Source organism: Molossus molossus, unplaced genomic scaffold (assembly GCF_014108415.1).
Source record: "Molossus molossus isolate mMolMol1 unplaced genomic scaffold, mMolMol1.p scaffold_m16_p_3, whole genome shotgun sequence".
Classification (NCBI taxonomy): domain Eukaryota; kingdom Metazoa; phylum Chordata; class Mammalia; order Chiroptera; family Molossidae; genus Molossus; species Molossus molossus.
The window spans coordinates 70,139,154-70,147,843 of record NW_023425366.1 but is presented as its reverse complement, the minus strand read 5'-3'; the positions used below and the strand labels follow the sequence as shown (position 1 = coordinate 70,147,843).

The 8,690-nt window shown below is 38.1% G+C and overlaps 1 pseudogene; it reads left to right on the top strand.

Annotated features, from left to right (window-relative positions):
- Window positions 1–6,115: 6,115 nt before the first annotated feature.
- Window positions 6,116–8,442, top strand: LOC118642038 (annotated as a pseudogene).
- The last annotated feature ends 248 nt before the right edge of the window (window positions 8,443–8,690 follow it).

Sequence of the window (8,690 nt, the reverse complement as noted above, 5' to 3'; positions counted from 1 at the left end):
ACTGTCACTTACAGCTCCAGCTCACATCTAATGGCACCGCTTTCCACTTGGCTTCAATATGCAATACAGCTTTCCACCAAACAGTGATGGGCGTGATACAAACGCTGTTTGTCACAAGGCGAGTGCCTTGGGGTCTGGAGGCTCCCCCTGCAGACGTCTATGGCAGCAGGAAGTGGTTTGTGGTAAAGAAAACGGGATGACACTTCCTCGGTGGACATGGGCACGTTTCTTGGGACTTCTCGTGTTTTTATTTAGTATGCTTTGTCTACTGGAACTATAGATTTCAATAGATTTATTTCAATAGCTGTTTAGCAAAAAATGTAACAGGACTCTTGGTGGAGCAAAGATACATTAAATATAGCCCTGCCCTTAAGAAAACTGAAGTGTGGAAGGCAGCAGAGAATAAGGATAATGAGACACACACCTGGGTTCAAATTCGATAATATGTCTTTTAAACTATCTGGGCAGTTTCCCCATTGACTTAAAAATAAGGTGATGAGCCCGGCTGGTGTGGCTCAGTGGCTGAGCGTCAACCCATGCACCAGGAGGTTGTGGGTTCGATTCCTGGTCAGGGCACATGCCCAGCAGGTGGGCCTGATCCCCAGTGCGGGGCACGCAGGAGGTGGCCAATCGATGTTCTCTCTCATCGATGTTTCTATCTCTCCCTCCCTCTCCCTTCCTCTCTCTCTAAAGTCAATAAGGAAAAAAAAATTTTTAATTAAAAAAAAAAATGAGATGAGGCAAAGAAAGTATCTTTTCATGGTGGAATAATAAAAATTAATTACATTCAGGAAATAGCTAAAAGAAAATCTGACATACCCTAACTTTTTTTTTTGGGGGGGGGGGGCATGTTCTAACTTTGATCATTTTTAAAATGTAAATAAGACATGAAATATAGTTCATAAAAAAGTACACAAAAAGCCCCCAAAATACAGTCTTTATTATTTTGCTAAAACTAAAAGAAATTACTCTGCCCATTTAAAATAGGATGGTGCAAATTTACTTTTAACCCATTATCTGGCCACACCCAGTCTTTTATCTGAACGTGTATCTGTGTTCTTAAAAGCATACAAAATGCAAAGGCATCAGAAAGAGAAGGACGGTAATAAACAGTCTGGTTTTCACTGCCTTCGGTGCTCTTCCTCCGGAGTCACCCAGCATGCCGCCTTCCCCTAACCCGTAATCTAAGTAGAGGGACTGAGCTGCCCTGCCTCTCGCCTCTGTAGGGCTGGAGAGTCTCAACTGCTTGATTTTAAGGTTATAGAAAAATAACTTTAAACTCATTCCATATTGCCAATTACTAATTCCTACGTGAGAACAAAAGAATGGTTCTCCTTCTGGGTCACTCTACCTCCTGAAATCTCTACAAATGTATCCACCCATCTGCAAACCTTTCCCTCTCTGACCCCAACGCCCCAATCCTGGAGCCAGGGACCCCTGTGACCCACCCATTCTGTTCCCTTCATCACTTCCCTCTGCCTTTTTCTCCCCTGAACCTCCAGGGGGAATTTTTAGTGATGGAAAGGGGGAAGTTTCTCCTTTCTCAACCCCTCCAATATTTTGGTTAGACTCTAAAATCCACTCCATTTCCCTGAGAGCTTAATATTCTAGAACCAAAATCAGAAGAGCTGTTTGTATATACTTTCCCTTGTATCAATTTTTCCCTAAAGGGAAGATCTTGTTGACAATCTTGCTGCTCGAATGGGAGACAGGAGAAGGAGGCAAATAGAAAGAGAGGAAATGAGTGAGTTAATTGTTCACAATGTTATCAAAGAGCAGGTATATGCACAAATTACCCTAATGCCAGGCATCGTGTTATAAGTGTTATAAGAAAAGAATGCAGAAGAAATCATTGGATTTTTAAGGGAGGAAATTCCCCTAAATGAAGTGGAGGGTGGATCAGAAAAGGCTCTGAAGAATGCAGCATTTAAGCTTCCAGGAGGGATTTGACAGACAAAAAAAGATTTGGAGAACTTCCCAATAAGATTTAGGCAAACACTCAAAACAGGAAAATCTATTATGTTTATAATGGAAGGCAGGCAATTCAGTGGAAAACATAAAATGCCATCCTCAGCTGCAAGAAGCTTCAACTTCAAATAAGCCATCATAACCATATGAATATCTCAAACAGAAATAACCAGAAAGTATCCCCAAGTTCTAGCAAACTGAAAACATCTTTTATACCATTCCAAAAACAGACTTCTAGGGACCCTTGAGTAAATCCCGCTATAAATAAATCAAAATGGGTACATAAACACTACGAAATACTATGCAGCTGTAAGAAAGAAAGATCTCTTATCCTTTGAGATGACATGAAGGGATCTGGAAAGTATTATCCTAAGCAAAACAAGCAAAACAGAGAAAGACAAGTATCATATGATCTCACTTATTTGTGGAATATAATGAACAAAATAGAACCAGAGACACAGAAGTAGGGATCAGACTGACAAACCTCAGAGGAGGGGTGGAGGGAGGGAAAAGATAAACCAAAGAACGTATATATATATGCATAACCAATGGACATAGACAATAACACTGTGAAGTGGGGGTGGGAGCAGGGAGGAGAGTGTCAATAGGGGGAAAAGGAGAAACACCTGTAACAAAAATAAATTAATTAAAAGAAAAAAAGATATCTCTACCAAAAAAGAAATCACAATGATTCCGGGAAAGCTTTTCCATCAGTTTGGCTCATGTGTCCATTAATTAAAAGAACCGGACCCCAACTGATGTATTAAAAAAGTTGAAGGAAATTGGAAAGGAGGAAGTGAAATTGTCATTATTTGCAGATAACATGATATTATACATAGAAAACCCTAAAGACTCCATAAAAAATCTACTAAACTTGATAAATGAATTTGGCAAAGTAGCAGGATACAAAATTAACATCAAGAAATTGACAGCATTCTTATACACCAATGATGAACTCACAGAAAGAGAAGCTGAGAAAACAATCCCATTTACCATCGCAGCAAAAAAATTAAGATACCTAGGAATAAACTTAACCAAAGAAGTAAAGGACCTATTTCCAGAAAACTACAGGACATTGAAAAAAGAAATAGAGGAAGATATAAAAAAGTGGAGGCACATACCTTGTTCATGAATTGGAAGAATTAACATCAGTAAATATGTCCATATTACCCAAAGCAATCTATAGATTCAATGCAATCCCCATCAAAATACCAATGACATATTTCACAGAACTAGAACAAATACTTCAAAAGTTCATATGGAACCAAAAAAGACCCCGAATAGCCACAGCAATTTTGAAAAAGAAGGACAAAATAGGTGAGATCACAATACCAGATACTACAAAGCGACTATAATCAAAATAGCCTGGTACTGGCACAAGAACAAGCATATAGACCAGTGGAACAGAACTGAGAACCCAGAAATGGACCCAAGGCAATATGCTCAATTAATATTTGACAAAGGTGGCAAGTGCATACAGTGGAGTAAAGACAGCCTCTTTGATAAATGGTGTTGGGAAAATTGGACAGCTATATGCAAAAAAATGAAACTAGACCATCGACTTACACTATACACAAAAATAAACTCAAAATGGATAAAAGACTTAAATGTGACCTGTGAATCCATAAAAATTCTAGAAGAAAATGTAGGCCACAAAATTTTGAACATCATACACAGCAGAATTTTCACAGATACATCACCTAAGGCAACAGAAACAAAGGAAAAAATGAACACATGGGACTACATCAAACTAAAAAGCTTCTGCACAGCAAAAGAAACAACCATCAAAATGGAAAGGCAACCCATTGTATGGGAGAACATCATTGCCAATGATACATCAGATAAGGGATTAATTTCCAAAATATATAGAGTACTCTTACAACTCAACAAAAGGAAGACAAAGAACCCAATTAAAAAATGGGCAGAGGAGCTGAATAGAGACCTCTCCAAGCAGGACATACAAATGGCTAAGAGACATGAAGAAATGCTCAGCATCACTAATCATCAGAGAGATGCAAATTGAAACAACAATGAGGTATCACCTCACCCCTGTCAGAATGGCCGCCATCAACAAATCATCAAACAAGTGTTGGCGAGGGTGTGGAGAAAAGGGGACTCTAGTACACTGTTGGTGGGAATGCAGACTTGTGCAGCCACTATGGAAAACAATATGGTGTTACCTCAAAAGATTAAAAATTGAGCTTCCATTTGACCCAGTGATCCCACTTCTAGGAATATACCCCAAGAAGCCTGAAACACCAATCAGAAAGAATAGCTAAGATCTGGAAACAGCCCAAGTGTCCATCAGTAGACGAACAGAACTGATTAAAAAGCTGTGCTACATATACACAATGGAGTACTATGCAGCTATAAGAAAGAAAGATCTCTTATCCTTTGAGATGACATGGAGGGACCTGGAAAGTATTATCCTCAGTGAAACAAGCCAAGTAGAAAAAGACAAATACCACATGATCTCACTTATATATGGAATATAATGAATATAACAGTCTGAGGAATAGGGTAGACCCAGAAACACGGAAGTAGGGTACAGACTGACAACCCTCAGAAGAGGGGGTGGTGGGGGTGGGAAGAGATAAACCACAGAACTTCTATGCATGTATGCATAACCTATGGACATGGATAACAAAGCCAGGGACAGGGCAGGGGGGGAATGGGGAGGAGGGTGTCAAGGGGTAAAAAAGGAGAAACATCTGTAACAAAAATAAAATTAAATAAATAAATAAAAATAAAAGAAATCTTTCAATAAAGATCTCTTGGCTACAAAATATGGTCTAAGTGGCTCAACATTAATTCTATTATATATTTATTCTAAAGTCACTTATTTTGAAAATCTGAAGTTTTTTTATGGTTAAAAAATACCATCAAGTTGAAATTTTTTATTTTGCTAATGTACAAACAGAATATGACAGTTCACTTTTTATGGTTTCTAAACACAACTGACGATTTCAGTAAGATGCTGTTGACCGTCAGAGCAGGGTCCCATCTTCTGTGAAAGCCCAACCTGCCTTCTTCCTACCCACCACATAAACTTCTCTTTTCAGAAAAAAAAAAAAATGTTGAAGGATCTCTGCTATGTGAGACCATCATGTTTAACTTCTGATTTATTTTAAAGTTACAGAAAAAGAATTTAAAACTCTATTCCCTCTAGTCTCCTACTGTCAAGCACAACATCTTCCAGACACAACATAAGGGAGTTGATTCATGCATAATAAATCTGGTTCATTATGACCCCTGTGTCTTCCTGATGCGGCCGCTCTGCACAGCATGTGATACTGCACCACTACGAGCAGTGCAATTTACTCCTCCTCCCAAATACACCGAGTGTACACTCTCATCAGCCAGTTTGTCCTATTGTTCGTCATGACGTTAAACTCTGCTGTGCTGTGTCCTTTCATAGGTGTTTATCAGAACATTTTTAATGGGTCAGAACTCCATCTTGTTTGAAAGAAAATATGAGATTATTTGTGTAACAGAATAAGTAAGTGGAGTTTTCTTGAAAGATGAAAGGTTTCATTCAAGGTAAAGAAAAAAATTCTGGGTTGCACTAAAAAATGCATTTAAGTATTATGCTATTCACATACATTTCAATGTACAATTACAAGCCAGAGAAAGCAATTTTAAAAGAAATCAGCCTTTTTACCTTGGAAAAATGCAGTTTCTTCCCAATAGTTGTCTCATTTAATTTTTGTGTTGTTTCTAGCAGGAACCTGACATTTATCTATCATCATTAGCTTTAACTATCATTTGAAGATTTTAAACCAAGATCTTAAACCTTTAGTAAATCGGTGTGGAGATTAATAAATATGAAAAACATTGGAAGATAAAATCTAATAATCTAAAAATTAACAGGGAAACAGTTTTACTGGCAAATCTTTTTCTCAGAGGAGGTAGAAGATGGTACAGGGGAGATAAATGATAGGAGACTTGACTTGGGGTGGTGAACACACAATACATATTCCGATGATGTGTTATAGAACTGTACACCTGAATCTTACATAATTTTATTAACCGATGACACCCCAATAAATTCAATATAAAAGAGGCTGAGTGGCAGAAGCATAGGGTTAGCAGAACTGTAGATTCTTGCCATTTGGTGGTGTTTTACGGCGCACCTGCCAAATGCCCAATGCACTCGTCGCTTCAGGCCCACTTGTTTCCCGGTCTCAACATCAAGATCCGACACAGTGATGGCTTAGTTCACAGTGATGACATAAGGACTATGAACTCAGGGAAAGCCTGTCTCAGTGGAATGGACAGAAGGAGGGGCCACAACAGACAAAGGTATTTAATTTAATGATGTGGCCACAATAAACCCAGAACTCTTACAGCTTCTTCCCTTATACCCAAAGAATGAGCTGTCCCTGCAGGTGAATGTAATGAAACAAAAACTCAGATCCAAAAACTCCAACATTTCCATTCCAAAAAGGTCTCCACAGGTGCTCCTCTCAAACTGCCCCAGAGGTTTGCATCACCACTCGGGAGAGTGACACGGAGGTGAAGCTTGCCATGCCTGCAAATTCCCACCAGCAGTTTCCAGTTCCTAATTCACCTAAGTAGCATAACTTGAAAAATGCCTGCAGAAGAGCCAGTGATGTATTGGGAACTATATACGATCTAGCCAACAGCCCTGCTTCTTTCCTGTTGATCATCAGATGACAATAATGTTACAATACTTGAAAAAGACATAAAGCTGAGAACATCTAGAGAGGAAAACAAAACAACTTCAAAGAATATAAAGGGGAAGACTTTCCATCATCATATATTGCAGACTACAGAGAGGAGTGCATTTGGAGGGTCTCTGCCAGTTTCTAAAAAATTGATCCATTCCACAAAGCACAAGATCATCTGCAGAAGAAATTATGAGGACAGTTTTTTGTGTGTTTGCTTTTATTTTTTTTAGAACATGAATATATTTAGTACACAACTTCAGTATAACCAAAAAGTAAACCACAGTAAATTAATAAAAACATATTTTATTTGCAATGCATGAGAAATGGTAATATCTTTAGTCATAAATAAGCTCTTAGAAACCAGTAACAGAGGCACTATCATCCAAGAAAACTGGAAAAAAGAAAATGAAATAATACAATTGACAATGGTGAAGAATACATGATGATAGAGCTGAACAGGAACAGAAGACTAATTTCTCTGTAATATCAGTGTCAAAGAATAAAAACACTAATATCTAATGTTTTTCAGTTTTGAACAGTATTGGCAAGGACAGTTTTCTCTGCTTCACCACAGCTCTCTAAGGAGAAAAAAAAAAAAATTGGAGGGACTAATTGACTCTCTATTTTCTAACCCATTCTTACCAAGGAACCCAATTCCCTGAACTCCAGAACTCCAGAAAACTTGATCAGTGATATTAGGAGCTCCTGGAGGAAAGCTGTTGAAATGGAAGACAACCCAAGTACAGAACCAATTCAAATGGATACAGAACATTGAGAAGGGTTGCTGGAATCCTTACCTTTGTTGCATAATCAAAGAGAATTTTGCATGGCCAGTTGTTTCTTAACAACCACTGTATCCAATCATAGCAATTCCCATTTGCCTGAAGAAAAGGTTGTTTCAGATGCCCCAAGTGTGTGCCTCAGAAACGTGCTGACCAGTCACACAGGTGAACCAATGACACGATATCAGATATGTTAAATAGGAAAACAGTTTTGCAAGAAAGATTTGGAGTATGGCTTTACAGAACAAGCTTCTGGAAACTAGCCACATGGAGAGATTCTTCGCTGCTTAGGGAAAGGAGAGATGTTGTGATAGGTAATAATAAAGTGGTGAATATATTAAAATATAAGACTACTTGTAAGCTTCTTACAAAAAAAAACAAAAGCCTTCCATGCATAAAAGTAGGTTATAGAACTCTTTCAAAATAGCAAGTGGAATTAGTTCCAGCAGTTTTAAGGATGCTGATTTTGGCATATTACATGGAACTCTTCCAGAAGTTGGTCATTTAAGTCTTAATAGCTCCAATAATACAGAGGCTAATTTTAAACTGGAACCAAATAATCCTATGCACAGTAGCATTTTTCCAGAAGATGTTGTGGGAGAAAGACAGACTCAAAGGCAGACTTCAGTTTTACAGGCTATTTACAGTAGATGTGAAGTTCTGAAAAAATCATCAAGTAAAGGGAAGCAACTCACCTCTCTAATTCTGAAACTCCTGAAAAGACTCAAACTAGAACTGAGCCCTACTCCTCAAAACATGCAGATGAAAACTTCATTGAACACTCGGGCTTTGCACACTAACTATGCCAAACCACCTTTACACATGTCCCTTGGTGAAAGAAAACAGTCTCTTTCACCATGAATAAGTTTTCTCCAGTGAAACAAAAATTGAGGACCACAATACCATGTAGTTTTGGAGAACTTCTACTTAATTTAAAAGAAGAAGGAATCTTGAATAAGAGCCTTGATGCAAAAGAATCTCCATCTGACTTGAAGAGATGAAGCAGTAGCCAGTTAATTTAACTATGATGCACACTTCAGTTGAAGCAAGTTGATTTAAAAACTGACTTATAATTTAAATACACATTGGAAGTGTAACTCTGTTTCAAGCTCTAAAAAGTCTTAAATAATTCCTTTTATCCTCTTCCAATGTTTTCAGGTGAGGAGAGTATGTTTGTATTTTCTCTTTTTATGGATATGGGGTTGCAATGTGAAGAATTTGGAAAGCAAGCATCAAGGGATGTGAAACC